The sequence below is a fragment of the Protopterus annectens genome, chromosome 1.part1 (assembly GCF_019279795.1).
Source record: "Protopterus annectens isolate FY-2018-M chromosome 1.part1, PAN1.0, whole genome shotgun sequence".
Classification (NCBI taxonomy): Eukaryota; Metazoa; Chordata; order Ceratodontiformes; family Protopteridae; genus Protopterus; species Protopterus annectens.
The window spans coordinates 974,901,191-974,922,989 of NC_056726.1; positions in this window are offsets into that span (position 1 = coordinate 974,901,191).

Below are 21,799 nucleotides of genomic sequence, written 5' to 3' on the forward strand. Positions count from 1 at the left end.
TAGGTCCTTATGAATCCTACCACTGTAATGACTAGTTCATTATGAATGCTACCACCGTAATGACTAGGTCCTTATGAATACTACCACTGTAATGATTGGTTCCTTATGAATGCTACCACTGTAATGACTAGGTTCTTATGAATACTTCCACTGTAATGACTAGGTCCTTATGAATGCTACCACTGTAATGATTGGTTCCTTATGAATGCTACCACTGTAATGATTGGTTCCTTATGAATGCTACCACTGTAATGATTAGGTCCTTATGAATGCTACCACTGTAATGACTAGGTCCTTATGAATGCTACCACTGTAATGATTGGTTCCTTATGAATGCTACCACTGTAATGATTAGGTCCTTTTGAATGTTACCACTGTAATGACTAGGTCCTTATTAATACTTCCACTGTAATGATTGGTTTCTTATGAATGTTACCACTGTAATGATTGGTTCCTTATGAATGCTACCACTGTAATGACTAGTTTATTATGAATGCTACCACTGTAATGACTAGGTCCTTATGAATGCTACCACTGTAATGACTAGGTGCTTATGAATGCTATCACTGTAATGATTAGGTCCTGCTGAGTAATCTACTGGTAGATGAAGCTTGAACTTTCAAGCTTCAGCTCACTAATGGTCCTATTTCCTGCATGGGAAATGACTGTTGGCTAGTTGTGCTGGAAGTGATTCCCTTTTGGAGAACCCCCCCACTCTTGGGTTGGTGCAACCTTGTAGTTGGTATATTTAAGTTCAGGTGGTGTGAGAGACTTGCCCTCCACATCAAGGGAGGTACAGGTGTTTTTCTCAAGATATTTTTGGTGCTTCTGATCCTGGTACATTCACTTAAATCTACTCATAGTGGAAGTATTCTTGCTGAACAGTTTGCCATTAATTCATCTTTAATACCGCTTGTGATTCTAGAGATACGAACATTTGTTTGAATTATGACGATATAACTTGATTTGGTCAAAAGGCTCAAAATCAACAATCAGAAGTTAAGAGTACTCTTTTACAAGGAATTTATTGCAGTTAATTGTTGTTCACTACTCTGCCTTACAGCAGCCTTCCTTTATTACAAACTTGTATGACAAGATTGAGAAGGCAGAAAACATTTTCTTTTCTTTTCTTTGTTTTTTTTTTACATTTTCTTGATGTTATTTAAATGTTTTACTTACCATTGTTTCCACATTTAGAGATAGAGGTAGTTGTAAAAAATAGCTACAGTTTAATATCAAAGAATGTAACATGTGATCTTAAACCAGAAAATGCATACATTTATAGACTTATGGTACATTTTGGGTATTGTGGCCACAGAAGTTAAAGGGCATAGCTTTGGGAGAAGTAAAGGGTCTCATCATTTTTCTATGAAATGCTTTTAGCTTTTATGTATATAGTAATCTGCTGTGTGTACAACTACCACTATGTGACAAATTCTGCTCCTCTTTGAAGTATGGCATTTCCAATTGTTCACTGACTTGCACATTCATTAGATTTATAGTTCTAGAAAATACATGTCAGTTTGTGATGCTGAGAGTGAGAGAAACTGCAGGTACTCTTGGAGGCTGCAGGCCAGCAATCACTGCTACCACTTGGTAAATATGCTTTGAACTGGATGCTACTCTTTCCCAATCTGATGACAGTGACTAATTAAATAAAACAGTATATTTGACTTAGAGAAGTACAAACACTCATAGGGTATAGGAGAGCATAAAAGCTGTGAGGCAGAAGTATCAGTGATCACCACATGGGGCACATAGTGTTTGATGACAAAGCTGTGCCAGCAACAGAATGCATAATAGACTATGACCACCAGTGGGGCCCTGCACCTAGAACTTGAGTTGGGTCACAGGGTGCATGATAAAGCATAACCATCTATAGATCTCAGTATCCACCATGTCATAGGATGCATTAGTTCTATTCTGTTGGCAGAGTACATGAGAAACCTCAAATATCAGGTGGCACAGCACTTGCTGGATTTGTATTGCTCTAGCATAAGTTTCCATTGCCATGATAGTGTGCAACCATCAATGGGTATTACTGTCTACTGTGCATAGGAGGAGTAGAATACATTATCGTTGCTGTGGTGACACGGTGCACAACAGAGCATGTCAATGAGCACCAATGCACACTTATCCGTAGGATATATTAGCACTACTCTTGCAGCAGGATGATTTGTGGATTCCAGCACTCACTGTTTCATAAGCAACATTAATGCTATTGTAGATGCACTGTGTATAATGGTGCAAAACTATCCATAAATGCCAACACCCACAGCATCACAAGAGGCATCTGTGCAGTTTTGGAAATTGAGGTTCTGTGAGAACTGCACATGCATGTTTCTTCTGCTATGACACATGGGCTGGATATGCTGACATTTGTGCAGGTAGTGCACTTGGCATTGATCTAACATCTCTGTGCTTTATGTGCAGCATGTTGCTGCAACAGCATAGCTGTGCTACAGCATTTGCAGTTCTCTATGAGGTACATCTGAGATTGGCCTCCTTGCAGTGTCACTGGCACATTGCAACATCTCTGTTACTTCCTCCACTAGAACTGCATTCTGAGTAGTTTCCATACACTGTTCTGGTATGGCCAGTTCCTGCAGTCCATGCACCCAACTGAAACATGACTTCTGCTTTTTTTATAGAGCTCCATGAGATGCTGTGTACTGATACAATGGCACACCACCTTCATTGTGCCCTTAGATCTGCTGTGGTGGATGCAAATATTGCACTGATGTGCCACTGATGGTATATTGGTGGTTTTGATGGATTATGTGTATGTGAGTAACCTGCAAATAATACTGTGGCATAACATATAGCACAGGAAGGACATTCCTTACTGACAATTGAATCTGCTATGAAGATTACAAATTTGTTATCATTCGTTACCCTGTCCTAGCCCCAGATTGTTATGCTGGGGAGCTTCTACCAGTAGAAGCATGCACAGCACCACATCCCCTCATTACCATAATATAATGGTGATCATTTTCTACCAATATGAGAATACACAACACCAGATATCCTCATTAGCACATTATGGTGATGACCCCAGAACTGCCTACATACCTGATGACTTGTGTACAAGGATAAGGAGTAAGGCAGGTTATAGGCCTTTGCAATTTGCTCCATTTTATTGATTTGGTTCCTTCGTGGTTGGGCGTTAGAGTAGCAAATGCAGAAGAACTTAAATATGCATTAATTAAATCGATATTATGCTTGTTAGCCTATTATGATATCATCATTAGTGAGCATGTGCTTAATAATCCAGCATTGATTAATCAGAGTTATACAAATGAGTTATAAAATATATGTGACAAACATATTTCACATTGATTAATCAGAGTTATATGAATGAGTTATAAAATATATGAGGCAAACATATTTCTTGCAAAGCTGCAGCTTGTGACCTTTTCAACCTTTTCAGCCCAACCCCTGTATAAAAGGGGAAAGTAGTCATGCTTTGCAGGGGCATATCTTAGACACTGCTTAACAGACTTGGGAAGCTAGTATGTAAAAAATAAACTTTTAAAAAATCTAACATAAGTTTTTTTTATGTTTCAGACAACTCAGGAAACTAAATGTTGTTTTTGCTCAATGACATAAAATTTCCAAAAAGTTTCAGTTCAACATCTGTACATTTCCAGAAAGTACCACATGCTCACTTCTATGTGTGTAAGACAGGGCAATTGTTTAACTTGCTTATTTTCCTCCATTCTTTACTTGTTCTCAGGACTCAAGCTTTCAGTAACCAGTGCCTAAATTTATCAATTGATGCATCAGGATTCAAGTTACCAGCTTGATCCTGATTTGATTTGACTGACTTGTTGATTTACAGACTGCTTTGGCCAAGCAGAAATGCTGTACTATCCTGAGCAAAGAAAGCCCCATGGTATGGTGTGCAAGATGCTTGAGCTGATGATTTTTTTAAGTAACTGATTTTTTGATTAAACCAACTTTTTGGTGTATTGTTTCTTTCTTCCATCTGTATCATGGTTTACCACTTAACCTCAGTACCAAAATATGAACCCAACACAACAGCTAACTACTGTATAACATGACTTACCAAGTAGCTAATGTTGCTGCTTATTAATGCATACTGTACTGCAGACACCTGTCTTTTTCTGAAGGGCTGTATAGTGCTACCAGGCTACATAGAACTTCCTGTCATTCACAAACACAGAAGTGCCTGGTATGTTCTGCAGGAATGTGCCTGTTGGTACTTGGAACCTACCTTATGTTGGTACCTGGAACCTACCTTTGGTGAGTTTTATGAATCATGGTATACCTAGGTGGCATGTTGGAGATGGTGTACCTAGGGCCTATATAAGCCTAGCCAAATGGTACCCTGGCTTTTGCCACCCAAGAAAACTATTTTCCTGTGCTCCTGTCAGGCAGAGCCATAGAAGTGATCACCGGGGTGAATTTCCTATCTCCCATCCAATCATCAAGATTTTTCTTGCAGAGTACTAATGAGGAGGTTTGTTTGATATAGGTAGTTAGTTTGTGCCAGAGTATGGGAAGTCTCTGAGACAGGCATCTATCCCTCCAGCATGTTCTGTTTATTGTGGTGACAAGGTTTAGGTCCCTAGAGCATGTAGCTTGGAGGGATTGAGATTCAACAGCTCCGGGTTTGACATAGCTTTGTATGTTAGGCAGAGATCACCTCTGAGTAGGCGATATGCGACAGAGTAAAGCTGGAGTTTTTTGAGACAGTCTGCGTAGGGCATGTGTTTGAGGCCAGTAATCCTCTTTGTGAGGTATGAGCACTATTGCCATGAATACTAAGGACACAGTCAAATTCTTCACATGTTTTTGTCACCCCTCCTGGCCCATATAGCCAGTAAGTCTGATTGTGCATTAAGGATGGACTTGCAAGATGTCTGGGGATTACCAGAGGTGATTATTCTACTAACATTGTAAAACACTAGGTGGCTTTCATGATGAAGAAGGAATATATCACAGGATAATTTTGCACCCACTTAGAATCATTGCTGGGTTGGAAGCAGCTTAATCTGCAAATCACCATTACACATAGCCATAATGCTGCTGATATTTGTGATTTATATCTAAGACACAGTAAAGAATGAAAACAAGTCATCTATTGGTAAGCTAACTGATGTCTTAGAGAATCTCCATCTGCAGTGACCAGCCATGCTGTAGGTCCACATAAAATATACTGGGAGATCATTTGGTTAATATAACAAATCTATACATATTTAAACATCTCCATCTGCTTTTATTTTCATGAATTAATACTCTCATTTATGTTACTGTCAAAAAGATGTAGAAATTCTACAGCCTTTGGCCACATCTATTTTGTGCTTATTATTAGCTTTGCCAAGAGTTTATTGTTGTTGTTGTCTTAATGTACCAAACTGTGCTGTTCTTTTATCATACTTTCTCAGTAATACTGCTGTTCTACATTGCATGCATTAAGGGTTCAATGAGTTGTCTACTTGCATTTGCAACTGCCTTATGGTCTGGGTGGTTGAAAACGGGTCTTGAACTAACCCACTAAACCATTTAACAAATAAACAAACAGCAAATAAATTGAGTGTGTGTATGTGTGTGTGTGTGTGTGTGTGTGTGTGTGTGTGAAAGACACACACATAATCTGTATGTACTGTCTGTAGCATATGGAAGCTTATTCTATTACAGAAGAAGGTTTTGTAAATCATTATTAAATACAGCTCATCTCTTGCAGCATCAATACTAGTTATCTTTCTCAAAGCATTCCTTGGCAATGGACATAAAATATGTCACAGCTGTAGACAGGTAAAGTATCTTCAGCAAAAATAAACCTATCAAACTTTCCCTTGAATTACTAAATCAAATCAGTGGGATTATTAGCAATCCATCTATGCCAACAAGCATATCCTGTACCTCTTTTGCAACACCAGCCCAGAAGGAAAGCACTATATGAAATCCTTCATTACCTACCATACTACATCAGCTCCATCTCCAAGAATAAAATAATGGACCAACTAAGTAAACTGGATATCATCACAGATATTTTGATAGTATTTAATTCATTAGTTTAAAAATGGGCAGAGAAATCATTTCTAAACATTTTACCCATTCAAACATGGGTCAACCTCTAAATTTTGAGGTTTCAAAACTCGAATTTCTTATGTGCAAGACCGTAAGATCGAAGTTTTGAAACTTCTGACCATTTAAAAGGATATTACCATACAGCACGGAATAGTATATTTAAGCAATAACCGATTACATGGTGTGGTATATTATAGCAATAACCGACAATGTCGGTGTGATATATTGAAGATTTACCCACGGTTGGCATGATGTAATCAAGAGGTTGAAGCCCGAATGATTAAATAAAGCCAACTGTGGGTAAATTTCAATATAACACAACCACGGAGTCAATTATTGCTATCATACAATGACATTATTAAAGAAAAAAATACTTACTTTTCTTAAATAATGTCATTGTATAATGGCGCATTACTGTTCTCCCATGGCTGGTGGTATACTGCTATGTTGTTTTGATGTACTGCACACGTGTATGGGACTTGCGTTCCCATGCATACCCAGTACATCAATGCTTTGAAAAGGAAGCAACAGAGGAAAGAAAGTCTCCGTTGTTCCATTTTTGTTTTCTTTTTTTTTTTTTTTTTTTTTAATTATTAAAAAAAAAAGTTTGGGCTATTTTAGGGGTAGGAGAGAGAAACAGAATGGAGGAAATGCAAAGAAAATCAGGTTTGTGTCTTTAGTTTTAAATAACGTACCTGATTTTCTTTGTATTTCCTCCATGCTGCCTCTCTGGTATGTCCGGAATATGGACTATAGTTTTTTTTTTTAATTTTTGTTGAAAAAAAAAATAAAAGTTTTGGAATTGAATATACGAACGGAAAGATGTCCGGGTGACCGGACCTTTTTCCGTTGGTGTATTGTGGGATTTACAATTTTTATTGTGGCATGCTGATTAGGCTGGCCAATCAGTGAGCATGTTTTTGAACACTAATGGCCAGTCATTGTACAATTACTGTTTTCCTCGCTGTAGAGTGATCTCAGAGTTGGTATATTTAATTAGCAGGATGTGTGGGTTGTGCAAGGGGGCTTGCCCCCTCCAAAAACATAAAAAAAAAAAATTCTTGTTTTTATTTTTGTTATTTAAATTTCAAAGTTTCAAATCTTTGAACTTATGGCGACCATAAGACATTCAAGGTTTTGACACTTCAAAATTTATAAGTAGACCCACAAACATACATATATGTAAAGTATATATATATATATATATATATATATATATATATATATATATATATATATATATACACACGTATGTATATATATATATATATATATATATATATATATATACATATATATATATATATATAGATATAGATATACACACGCACTTACACACACACACACACACACACACACACACACACACACACACACACACACACACACACACACACACACATGCACACAGATAAATATTTTATATGCACATATATATGTATATATATGCACCGAACACAAAACACATAGAGACTTGTGAACAACACTAAGAAAACAAAATATATTGAGAAAATTAGATTCATTTTTCTGATGAAGTCCTGCAAATAAAGGATGAAAGTGCTCAAAATATCTTTTATGTTTCTTGTCTCTCCCAGCCTGATTTTCTCTTGTTTGCTACATATATATATATATATATATATATATATATATATATATATATATACATACACACACACACACACACACACACACACACACACATATATAGTTTAATTACCTCCTCTAAAACATTTTGAACACAACTTAAACATGCAGTAATACTACTCCTACCCTATCCAACAACCGCTAATGACTACAACATGTTGATAGCATTGACAAATTGGCTAAAAACTTTGAGAAAGTAATCCATCATAGGTTTGTACTAAGCTATCTGCCCTTATCCCTTGTGAGAATTGAACCTTGCACCTTGTGATTGTAAGGCAAACACCTTCACCATTAGGCCACTCTCCCAGTCCCACCCAATGACCAAATCATTCAATACCTCAAAGGTATGACATCCTTTCAGACAGACAGCATGGCTTCAAACCAAAATACAGCACTTCTACTACAGCTATTTATTCCCATACTAGTGATACTTCAATAATATGGAGCAAACCCTGCTAACCCTGGTCATACCTCTCAACCTCTTGGAGCAAGAAATCTGGGCAAAGCCATAAATAAAAGTGGGACAAAGGCCCAAAAATAGGGACAATTTTTAAATATTGGTCTTATAAACTTAGAAAGTTGATAAAATAACAGGTTTTGCATTAGCAGGAATTTTCTGAAGGGTACGAACTCTCAAATTCAAATGCCTGTCATTATTTTCTAACTTCAATTTTTAATGAGTTGCCACTAATTTGACAGAAAACCAGAATTTTAGGAAAAATAGACCAAAAATATGAGGCAAACTCTGGACAGTCTGTGAAAATCTGTACACTTGAGAGGAATGATTCTGGCCACAGGAGTCAGCTTAAAACAGACATTTTAAACTGTTCACTATAGCACCATAATTAAAAAAAATAATGAAATCGGGTATCTTATAATGGGAATGCATATTACACTAATCACCATTTTAAGTCTAACCAATAACTTGAGGCCAGAATCAAGCCAGGTACCTTGTACCTGTGTGCGGATGACCTTAACCATTTTTGCCAAACCCACATGCCTGTCAAATGCACAAAAGTTTTCAATTCTAGTGGAAAGGAATCTTAAAAAAGACTATACACATCATCTTGATGTACAGGTTAATTATTTGACATTCATGCTTAATTGTTAAACTTTGGTTACATTTTTTATACAACTGTAAAGGGAGAAAAGAAAAATATATAATAGTAAATATATGGCTCATTTTATACTCTGCATTTCTGAATGCTTGGAGATGCATTTCAGGCACTTCAACTGCAGCCTGAGGTGAAATGTTACATTCCTTCCCTGTAACAGACAGTAGTATAGTTTCTTGTTTCAAAGATAGCCCATGTATTTCTCCTTTTATGTTCAGGGTCAGTTCCATAACTGCTTTACTAAAGAGTGCAAAGGGAGATAAACTGCTTAGAGCAGTAAAGATAACACAAGGACATCTTGGAGGACAACATCAAGAGGTCCAAAGGACCTGTACCATAAAGTATCTCTATGAAGTTTCCTTGAGTGCAAGAGTTCACTAAGTATGCAAGGAAAAGGGCAACCATAGTTTAGGATGTGACTGTATTCAGCTACTTTATTTAGTAGAATAAAAATAATATGCTCACATACATGTACATTTCATGTGAATAGCATGAGGAGCTGTACAATTTGTTGAAATTGTATCATGTCATGTATGTGACATGTCATGCCTAATGTCGTTTAATGTATAAAATGGTAGTTTGCCAGAATTCTGTGGAATCATGTTAGAAAATTTTTGGACTGTGTCATGAGTTGTAATATGAAATAAATATTATATTTGTAACTTGCAATAAGTGTTATATTTGTATAGCCAGATATTTTGTCTGTCTTTGCATTATACTATGCCTTAACAGGTGGTGACATGACTCAGATCTGAACCAGAGTTACCAACAGTGGCTGGTTGTCATAAGTGCAGAAAGTTACCTGATGAAAAGGATGCCCATAATAAGTGTTTTAATGTGTACCTTAGGTTTCTTTTGTACTTTGACTCTCAGTCTGCTGTTTTTATCTGACTGTATAAATACCTTAAGAACATGGATAAATACTAGGTTAATTGCCCCAAAGGGTCATTTTAAGGCTACCCAATAACCTCAGGCCAGAATCAAGCCCTGCTTAAAGATTTTGTCATACACTGCCCATAGTAAAATAAGGAAAAAGGAAGAAATATAAATCTGCTTGCAGTTAAGGTTTCAAGCATGTGAGTAAAGAGTTAGCATTGGGTCCATTAAGGTATATTTATAACAGGGTGGTCCAGGCTATAATCTGTAGGCAGTGAGGACTTTGCCTTACTTGTGTGTCTGTGAGAGTGAGGAATAACGGGAACCAATGGATGTAGGATTCCTGACCATCCTAAAGGGTCATGCTACATGTCTAATCATTATGGGACATTAAGTTGCAGGTCTGTAGCTAAGTGGTGTGACTTTAAAAAGGAGACACTGATTTACAGTTTCCACAAATGGTAACTTTTGATCACAGTAAAATAATTAATTAATAACAAAGAAACTTTAAAAAAAAAAGGAACCAAAATGAAGGCAGATTAACGGGATGCTTTTAATGAATGGTATAGTGAAGCTTTTAAAAAGGAAAAGGAATATGCATTACTTGGGTTAAAAGAAACTGCTGTTGCAACAAGTAAAAGATCTTAAGACCATGGCAAGACAAGGACATGTGGGATCCCCTTACCCAGTAATATCTGGAGGTAACATTTCTAGTCAGAAGGAGGATACATCTGAAGATGATTATCCACCTATATCCCCTATGACTGCTTTCTTTGAAGTTGAGGTTCACCCACCACCTACCACCCCTCCTGTTGAAAGACAAATGTCATGAAACAGATAGTAGGAAAAAAAGGACAGGAGAATGAGTGAGGTAGGAGACAACAAAGAAAGAAAGGATAAGCTACAACAACACTCTGATCAAACTCATTTAACACGCCCTCAAGCTAGAAAGGAGAATGATGAAACTATTGATAAAACTTTCAATTAAATTAGTGATGAAGAAACAGAGACTGTAATGTAGGCACCCCTTAGGCAGATTCCAACAGGGAAAGAAGAAACAGTTAGTGTTCATCATCCATGGATTTTAACAGATTTCTATCACACAACTAAAGATTGCACCAAAAATAAAAGCAGACCCTGCAAAATGTAATGTCCTGCATCGATTATGTAAAAGAGATAGTTACTTCTGCGATATATAGAAAAGCGGTTTAGGAAGCAGGGATAGGTCCAAAAGCAATAATAATAAGAAATTAGCATGAGACTCTAAAAACAAATGTGAAGCACTATCAAAAGCATTTAGTTATTACATGTCCCAAAACGACAGACTAGACAAGAATAACTGGCTGCATTCAAAAATAAAGTTGAATCCCCAGGGGATTACTAGGAAAGACTTAAAATACTATTTAAAGGCACTCTGGCATTTCTGATCCTGTATAAGCAGCACCACAGGTGGTGGGCTCTGTCTTTGTGCAGTTTTTGTAATCCCAGGTTCAGACCACCCTAAGACAATTTCCCTTTAATTTGCAATCTGAAACACTAGAAAATCCACTCAGGTATGCTGAACATTGTATTGAGACTGTAGAAAGAAAAAAGAGGGAAACCAAAGAAAATATTATGACCTTGCAAATTAAAATTTACAGAAGAAGAGGAAATAGGTTAAGGTGCAGTGGAAGGTTTCATGGTAATGGGTGAAACATGCCATCACAAAACACACAGAGAATACTAGGGAGAAGGCAGGCTCAAAGTAGAAAACTTTCTCCATTCCCTGCCAATGAACCCTGTTTCAACCATGGCAAGACTGGGTATTAGAGAAGACAGTGCCCTTATAAACAAAAGGCAAAAGGAAAACTGGAATGCCTGGAAAATGGAATACAGTATTGCTCCTCTCCTACCCCTGCTTATACAGATTCAGAGAAGTCTGAAAGCCCCATACTGACAACACCAGGGTGAAAAGGAAAAGGTAGGCCTAAACACTTTGGTGCCAAGTGATCAAAAAGTCCTTTTGTTGAATTAAGTGTAGAAAAGAAGGAAGTCATATTTTTAATTGATATGGGTGCCACTAGGTCTATACTTAAACTGACTCCAACTATAGAAATACCCTTATCTAGACAGAAAGTGAGAACAGATGGTGCGACTAATGTTCCATTAGTTTATCCTACGTCATAAGCTATGCCTGTATCCTTAGCATTAGTGTGGTATGGGCTCAACAAAGGAGGCAATCATCCTGGGCAGAAACCATTATAGGGCACAATCATGAGTAGTGAAATGCTAGTACATAAGCATTTTTTTTCTCTTCATTGGAAGAGCTGATTTGGAGCATGGCTAGGTTGCTACCAGTTGGCTTCCTCCTTTCATCTTAAGTCTTTTTTTTTCTCTTGAAGAGCTAAAGGAGGGTGTGGATTTCAATGTAGTAAAGCCACTAGATTAATTGGCTTCCAACATTTTTTGGTCTTCACTTGAAAAGCTTAGGGAGCATGCCTTCTTTGAAGGTTGGGCATCGGGCTGGCAACTTGGCACCATAAAAATCCACTGCCAACCATTAACAGACGGAGTTATGCTGTGGTGACCCCTAACCGGGAAAAGTCAAAAGACCAGGACCAGGACTTGAAAATCTTAGGGAGCATGTTTTAGACTGCAGGGAAGCCAATGAACCAATTGGCTTCATACAATCAGAAGTTTTTTTTTTATTTATATGCTCTTCACTTGAAAAACTAACAGGATGGAGCTGGACTTAGGAGACTTCACTGGACACTAGATGAACCAGCTGCATCTCTGATCCTTATGACCAGAGGAAGAAAACATGCATTTTTGTTAAGTACCACAGAGCCAGTATACTAAATGAGAAGGGACCTGTTATGTAAACTAGTATGTGTACTTGGATTTCCCTAGTGAGGTAGAAGGGGAAGTTTTAGCAGTATTAAATACTGAAGAGGAAGCACAGATATTACTGCTACAGATTACAAATTACTGTTGCAGCAGGTACCCAAAAACATATGGGCACAACAATCACATAAGGTAGGGCGGTTAAAATCTGCAGAACCACTAAGAATTTGAGTTGACTCAAATAAACCACTTCTCAGAGTATCACAGTATCCCCTGAAGCCAGAAGCTAAAGAGGGGATCAAGCTTGTTATTTAGTTTCTATTACAGCGGGAATAACTGTCCCTATTAGAAGCTGTTGTAACACTCCCATACTTCTGAGTAAAAAAACATGGCCGAAATACTTACAGGTCTGTATAGGATTCAGGCAGTACTTTCTTATTATCCATTTGTCCCTAACCCAGCAACAATTCTTAGGTGTATATCAGTATGGGCTACATATTTCTCTTGTTATAGATTTGTCATCTTTCTTTTCTATACCTATACACCCCGACAGTCAGTTTTTTTTTTTGCTTTTGTATATAAAGTACATTATACTTGGACAAGGCTACCACAGGGATATACTGAATCTCCATAAATATTTTCACAAAAGGACATGGAAGATGTACAGTTTCCCCACAAGTTAGTATTAGTACAATATTAGATAATTTATTTATAGCATCAGACACACTGCAATATTACAAACTAGATACTTTTTTTCCTGTTGATTAAACAGTTGTTTATAGAGAAATTGTAGCTTTGGTCACCAAAGGTAAAATATTTAGTTCACATAATATCAGAAGGAAATAGACAATACTATCGTCATTTGTCAAGGCAGTAACTGAAGATCCCATGTTCAGTCATTCTGCAACAGCTTAGATCTTTGTTAGGCATGGTGGGATATTGCAGGCAGTGGATTAAAATTCCAAGAAATAAGAAAGCCACTGACACACTTTTGAAAACAAAATACATGAGAACCCTTGCCATGGGGAGAAAATGAGGACAATTAACTCTTAGTGTTAAAACAAATAACCAGATTACAGGAAGCCAGTTATGCTTTTCTGTTATGAAAAAGGAAGATTTGTAGCAGGAATGCTTGCACAAAAGCATGGAGAAAATCTCAACCCTTTGGCTTATTTCAGCATGAAATTGGATCCAGTGGCAAGTGGATTGCCACCTTGTCTGACAGCAGTTGCTGCATCTGTCCTGATGGTAGAACATATTGCTCCAGTTGTCCTAGGACATGAACTTACAATTGCAGTCCCTGTGTAGTGGCTGCCAATTTACTAAAATCAAAGATATGGCATTTCTCTCCTTCAAGATAACCAAAATGTGAGTTTCTGCTGATTTCTGACCTGAGTTTTGAACCCTTCACCTTTGCTATCACCCATGGAGGAAGGAGAACCACACCATTGAATTTTTATTTCTAACCATTTGCTTTATCCTAGGAAAGACCTGACTGATGTTCTGATTCAAAATGCTGACCTATTGCTCTTTGTGGATAGATCCTGTGGCAGATATGAAAAAGGATATTTGGTTGTTGGAACTGCTGAAAGTGATGTGGTGATACAAGAATGACTTAAAAGGGTTACTTCAGCTCAGGTGGCTAAACTCATAGCACTTGCTAAGGTATGTGAATTTGCTAAGGACAAAGTAGTTAGCATTTATATAGACGGTATATATGTATTTTGCATTATTTTGAGGAGCTGTGGAGACAGAGTGGGCTTTTAACATCAGCAGGTACAGAAATTAAAAATGGTTATTATGTCAAGCTATTGTTAGATTCACTTTTGCTGCCCTAGCAGGTATTGTTTGTTAATGTGCTTGTTCATAGAGCCATGGAAGCAGACAAGGAAGTGATATGTTGTCAAGAACAATTACTCAAGCTGACAAGGTGGTAAAATAAGCTGCCAGATTAAACAGTGGTCTGACTTCTGTGATGTTAAATAAAACACACTATAACTCTGTATTTGATTTTGATACAGTAATTGGTCTGCAAGATGAGGCATCAGAAAATGAGAAAGAAAGAAATTGATCAAATCAGGAATCTTGAAGTCTAGAGATTTGGTATGGTGACACCCTGACAGATGTTTTGTAGCAACTAAGTCTATATTGCCTTAGCCAATAAGATCATACAATTTACCTAATCATGTTGGGGAAAATAGCTTAACGAATTGAAAATCATGACTGGTTAAATCCATCTTCTCATTCTCTGATTCAACATTATGTTCAAAGCTGTGAAATCTGTCTGTCATACAATGTGTCACCTTCTGTTAAAACTAAAGATTCAGCCCTCATTGGAGGCCCTTTTAAAAATTCAGCTGAATTTCATCCAATTTCATCCAGCTGAAATAATTTATCAACCTGAAATAGTGATAGTATGTTTGTATTCAGTGTGGGTAGAAGGCTATCCATGTGCTAATAATAATGTCGATACAGTAGCTAAAACGCTATTGCAGAAGTTCATACCAAGGTTTGCAGTACCTTATGCTATTAATTTTGATAGGGGGATACACTGCATTGCTGAAATCATAAAGAAATTGTGTCAAGACATTTAAAGTAAATTTGCATCTCTGCTGTTGTCATCATCCTGAATTCTCTGCCTTACTTTAGTGCATGAAATAACCTATTAAAATTAGACTGCGAAAGATATGTGAAGGGACTGGTCTACAGTGGCCTAATGCCCGGCCTTTGGTTCTCACGAGTATCAGAAGTACTGTAAATGCAAAGAGAAAACTCTGTCCACATGAAATTCTTATGGGCCATCCCATAAGTATCCCTTCTGCTCCACCTTCCCAAAATGTGAAGCTTACATTAACTGATGAGTAACGAACGATGCACTCTTGAGTCATTGTTCAGAACTTGGTTCTATATTAAATCCTTTGCCCTGGAGAACTTGTGAATCTCATCCCCAGCCTTCAGCTCAACCAGAGCCTGCTTGTTGTTGAATGGGGCCCTAGGCAGGAGAATGGGTTAGCCGACCCACCCCCATTCTGGTGTCCTATTACTTGTCTCTCTTCCCAAATTACCATAAACACTGCTCAGAACTGTCAGCATTTATACTATTTTCCTGTTTACTTTTGAAATAAAGGCAGAGATATGGATTTAATTTAAAACTTTTAATTTAAATATCCTTTGTTAACCAGGTAAGTCTCACTAAGCTAGTAGCAGCTTTTCATGGGAGACCCTTGGTTGTATTTATACTACTAGGGGAAATTTGGCCAGGGCATTGGGGAACTTCTCCAGATTCCTTTCAATAGTTCAGGTGGATGTAAAAGATCACATAGCACCTACTATTAATGCAGGCAAATAGGACTTTAGTTTAATGCCTCAAGCCAAAGGACAACACACCCCTCACTTAAAATGCACTGTAGTATCGGCAACCCATCTACATATGGTGAGAGTAGAACCGACAGCCTTCTATACCAACGACAAGCATGCCGTTTGTTGTGCTACCAACACCACTTTGCAATGCTGTAGCATAAACAGTAATGGCTATTTGCTAAACAAAACAGTTGCACATTGAAAATAGACAGCATGAGTAACAGCAAACTTCTCCTCTCTTGAAACTCACATGCCTTGAAAGTGCACTGAAACTTGCAGTACTTGAAAATGCATCCCTGGAGTTTTGAAGATTTTTTTTCACTTAGCAGGGAAACAAAATATATGAACCAGTGAAAGACTATCTGCTTCAGCACATTTTACTCAGCTGACGATAACTAAGTTAGCAGTTTGGTAGTTGGTATAGAGGATTAAGGCTTTTGTGTCCTGTAGCCAAGATACAGTGTTTAAACCTGAGCAAGTTTATTAACTAACCTGCCACTCCTTACTAGGGTATTTCCTACACAGTCTATGAATACTTGCTAAGAAGCTCTTGGTCTATGGAGAAGTACACATGTTTCAGTTCCAATGTTTAAATCCTTAGAAGGATATTGCTGTTCCAGTCCCAATGTTAAAGAAAATTGCTGTGCTGAACTTCCAATGCAGTCGTAAAACAAATTCCTGAGCGGAAGTTCATTCCAATGCTCATGGAGGAGTACTATAATTTCAGAAAGGAAGTTGTTATGGGTGAATCGTACTAAAGATGCATGCATGGACACAGAGTGCATCCTTAAAGAAGAAATGTAAATTTGTTTTTAATTGTTTTGTAAAATTTTATAGTTTCTTTAAATGTGGCAGCTCTTCAGTGCCTCCCTCAGCCAATGGGCCCTAGCCAAATGACTAGGTCGCCTAGTGCTGGATCCTGCTATAAAGTGGAGCCTGGAGACTGGGTTTTTGTTAAAGTCTTTACTGTAAAAATCTTCCCAGGAGCCCAACTGGAAGGGACCATAACTTATTCTTCCTACAACTCGTACTACTACTATTTGGTTTACTGGCTTACCAACTTAGATCCATTCTTTCCACTGCAGAAAAGATCTGCCTGGCTTGCACAGAGATGAGGAGTGATGTCCCGCCTGCTCCTGATGATGTCGCTTCTGATGGTCCTTGCTGCCCCTCCAGCTGAGATGAAAGAAAACATCTTCATACAAGTCTTACATCAATATGTAACAGACCTTAACATCAGCAAATGCTGGGTCTGTGCATTTGTGCTTGAACACTTCAAATGATTTATTCCTATGATTCTGGTTCCAGCATTGCAAAAAGATTTCGAAGAGAGGTTGTCTGGTAAAAAACCTAACCTGGAATAATGTTTCAACTTTTTGAAAAAGTTATAGCAGTATCAACTCCAGGAAACACTTGATATAGTTCATGTAGGCTATAGCAAATGTAAAAAGACCTGAAATAAACATGTTTTAAATTAACTCAAACTGAAATCATATAGCTGGGGACAGGGTATACTAACTGCTCATTATAACATTTGCTGAGGTCGTGTTTATCTCTGGCTCCCCACTAACTAGTCTGGGAGCTCTTATGTTGGTTAAATTACTCCAATATTCTTGGTCTCCACCAGCTGACCAACTGCTAAACAAAAGACCAATACTCCCAGCTGAACAGGTACTGACTTTCTTTCTCCCTCACTATGGTATCTATAGAACTGCAGCTGAGCTAAATGCCTTATCACATGTAGTGACTGGACTGGCTAATAAAACTCCTCAGCATATGTGTATGGTTAACAGAGAAATTACTGAAATGAGGGCTGTAGTGTTAATAAACAGATTACTGTTACATATTATACAAACTTTGGGGGGGGGGGCATGCTCTCTTCTGGGAAAACACTGTTCTTATATTTCTGATTTCCATGATGAGCAAGAAAGATTAGTGAATTATGCAGAAGAGCCTGATAGATATTTAACCAGAATGGAAACAAAATGGACATCATTTGCTATGTTAGGAAATGTATTTAGAAAAATAGGAACTGTATGTACTTTTATATTCTCCAATTCTGAATACTTAAGGAGATTTATTTTAGACACTTAAACTGCAACTTCAGATGAAATGTTATATTACTTTCCTTCTTGCTGAAACAGACAGCATTTTCTCCTTTTTGAAGAATGCCCCTGCATTTCCTCTTTTATGTTCAGGGTCAGTTCCACACCTCCTTAAAGGGAGCAATAGTGTAGGTAGGGCAGGGCAAGAGGAGCAACTGCCCCAGGTGCAAAGTGTTGAGGGGTGTGATCAGCCTAACCTGATCATTCTTTAATACAATACCTGCTTTTCAAAACTGGTATTACATTTGTGGTCAAACCACAGGGCTGTAGTGCTCAGTGTGTGGTCTAAACTGTTGCAGCAAGCAGTTTGCTACAGTTTAAAAGTAAAAAAACAAGAATACATATATATTTTTCTAACTAAAACTTGAGCACTGTAGTGGTATTTGCAGACATAGTTAAACCTTAGCAACTGTTTGCTACATTTATAGCAAGAAGTTTGTTACAGTTGAAAAAGACAAAATTATTTCTTTTTCTTTAAAATGTGAGTGCTGTAGCTCTCTGTGCAGGTGGGGTATGAAGTATAGCAAGTGTTTGACACAGGGAACAACATCTCATGGTGTCTCAACTTCTAAGCCCATGAGGGAAGCCACCACACATCCCAATATTTTGGTCATATGAGACTACTTTGTGATACACAAAGATATTCTACTCACCGGGCTGAGTAGGGAGAGAGTCACAGTCAGTTGCCTATCATGGGCCAGGATAATCCAGATTACACACAGATTTATGTCACTGAACCAAAAGAACCAATAGGATTCAGTCATAGTCCATGTGGTGGTAAATGCCTCCCTGGACTATGTTGGGAGACCAGATGTTGCTCTCAGACTATGTGTCCCAGGCCTGTATGAGCATAGCATCTCCAGGGATGATGCCATGAACAGAAAATAATTTATTTCAGTAATTGACTTAGTTTCTGTTGTCATTAGAAAAGAATAAAAATATTTGTGTTGAGGGTAGGGAGGTTGACAGACCACTCAGCTTTGCCAGTGATTGTCTGCACCTCTACCCTCCAGACTTTTGAGGGTGGGGGATTGGCATAATGGCTAAGGTGTTTACCTCATGAACACAAGGTGCAGGGTTTGATTCTCACATGAGGTAATTGGTTAGGCTTAAAATGGCCCACAAGAGCAGCTAGCCTAGTACTAATCCATGAACTGGCTAAAACCTTGTCCATCCCCAGAGTGCCTTTTTTAGGCATTGCCAACCTGATAAACCTTCTGACATAGCCAAACTCATGAAAATCTAAAGGAGTTACTCCTCAGTTCCAGAAGTCTAAACAAAAAAAATCCACTCCCTGCAAGCTTTACTCAGTCTGGACAATGCAGATGTCTGTGTGGTTACTGAAACATGGTTTAAAGCAGCACCCCGGCAGTGCAGGGTTATAATGTCTTTCACACATTTAGACAAGCTTCTGTGCAGGAAGGGATAAAAGGTGAAGGTGTCTCAGTTATCATTAAAATCAAACGCACCTCAAGGCTGGTCAAACAGTATGATATGCTTGAGCTTCTCTACATCCAAATTACCATAGGCAAAGTCCCATGCCATATTTTTGCAAGTTGAACATCCCCCTCTAATGTTCTATGACCGAGGAATGAAATCACTTTATAATTTCATACATTTGAGTTTCAGACTTTGTATACTTCAGAAAATGTATGCAAACCAAATCCTGTTTTTCTAGCAACTTTCAAAGCAGCATTTAAAATCTGTCCATATTTTTGGTCTTTGTGCTCCCATTATTTTAGGCATTGTCCAGATTTCTTCTGATAAAAGGTTGAGAGGTATGGTACTGTCTCTTACAGACTGCTGAGAAGTGATCTATGCTGAGCTTCAAAGCATCTTATGATCCCAAAAATGGACCTGTTATACACCCACAAAACAAATTGAATTAGAATTACCCAATCCAGGGACCAAAACCCCATCTGCTACATAAATTGGACATGTTAGAAGGACAGGTATGTGTCCCAGAGACCACCCCTTCTCTAGAAATGGCTTCAGTCCATGTGAAGCTGAGTACTTCTCTAATGCAGTTCAAGTGTAACTTGGACCAGTGGATGAGGAATCATAAACTTACCCCTGGTCCGGCCCCTACATCTCTTTTAGATAGAGACAGCCTGTAAACGCTTGACCACCCATGCACAAGATTACACATACCCCTTAAAATAACCATTGATTATCAAAACTTGTTATATGCATATCAGAGGCATGGCTAGGCTGAAAAAGGCCCCCAGGCTCATTAGCCTAGTAATCTCCTATGAACCTAGAGGGTTGTAGACAGACATGTGCAGTACTAGTGTACTAAGCTGAGCACATTTTTTTCTGAACATCTCTCAGAAACATAGCTGTCTAAAAGAATATCTGTAATGTACATCTGTACTTGGACTAGTACTATAAAATGCCTCTTATGTTTGTAGGGAAAACAGCTGGAAATAAACTGTACATTCCTTAAGGTGTATGTGTGGAGAATCAACCTTTGGAAAGAAATATGTGCAGTTTCAAAAGATTAGCGTGGTGGGGGGAGCAGCAGGTTGAGGTCTGAGTACAAAGCAGAAATTTCTGATCTCCTTTCTGCGCCTTCCTGTGACCACTGTCTTTTTTCTAGCTAAAACCCATTTCTCTTCTACTGGACTCTCCTAAACTGATCAATCTGTGGTCCTCAGTAATGACTTCCACCCCACTGGTAAGTTTCATTCATAACTTTCTGTCACAAACTTTGGTTCACTGCCTACTTCATATATGTGTTTGCCATATTCACAGGGCTAGTAGTATATATAGCGAGTGTGGTGATAAATCAACTGTTATACATATGCTAGATTTTAATGTCAAGTGGAATTGTAATGATGCAGTCTGGTTTGATGAATTTTGTTTTAAGATTTTATGAAATATTACCAAACCTCCCCCAATCTATCTGTTAATAATATGTCTTTTAATTGTATGTCACTGCTCAATTTAGTTTCCTTTAGGCCTGAGTTATTCCTGGAAAGGTCATTGACCAGCTTACTCACCCAGGTAACAGATCTTCAATAGATAAATAAATCAATAAATTCAGTCTGCACTCAATTCTAGAACAACATTCAGTCAGAAACTGATTAGTGTAATTTTTCTAGCAAGTTTAGTAGAGAGATTGCCTGATATGTTTGCATGACCACTAGCAAGATCATAAGAGCATTATTAGCTCTAATGATCCTCAGGTACTGGAAATACATAAACCATCTGAGTGTTAAAACTGAAAAACAGACTGAACTGCATCTCTATCTACAAGTTCAGATATGCTAATCATCTTGAGATGTTCCAGTGCTGTGTACACCTCCATTCCAGTGCTGTGTACACCTCCATTCCATCCTACTTTACAAACGGAGAGTGTCACCTGCTTCCACCTATACAATGGCATCAGTGCATCTTTTTTTCAATTCACTCCTTGAAATCTCCTTTTTAGCTTGATGCATTTAGTCTGTCTAACACAACATGTAGTTCTACTGCTTTAAGTGTTTCATAACCTGTTTATGCTATGTCTTAAACAGGAAAGGGGTGATGTACTCCCTCTAGCCTGAAGTTGAGGTATTATTCTTTTGCAAGGCACTATGTTCATACATGATTTCTCTACTAATGTTATGTATTATATGATATCTCTATAAATCTAATCATTCTATACATTATCATATTATATTTTATAGTAATTATAAACTGGTCTTTATGTCTGTCAAGTAGTGTACGATTACATGTCACAATGTCATATAAAATACTTGACCATACAGTTTATGCGTTGGAAAACTAATAAAAATTAAGTTAAAATACGTGTGTGTGTGTGTGTGTGTGTGTGTG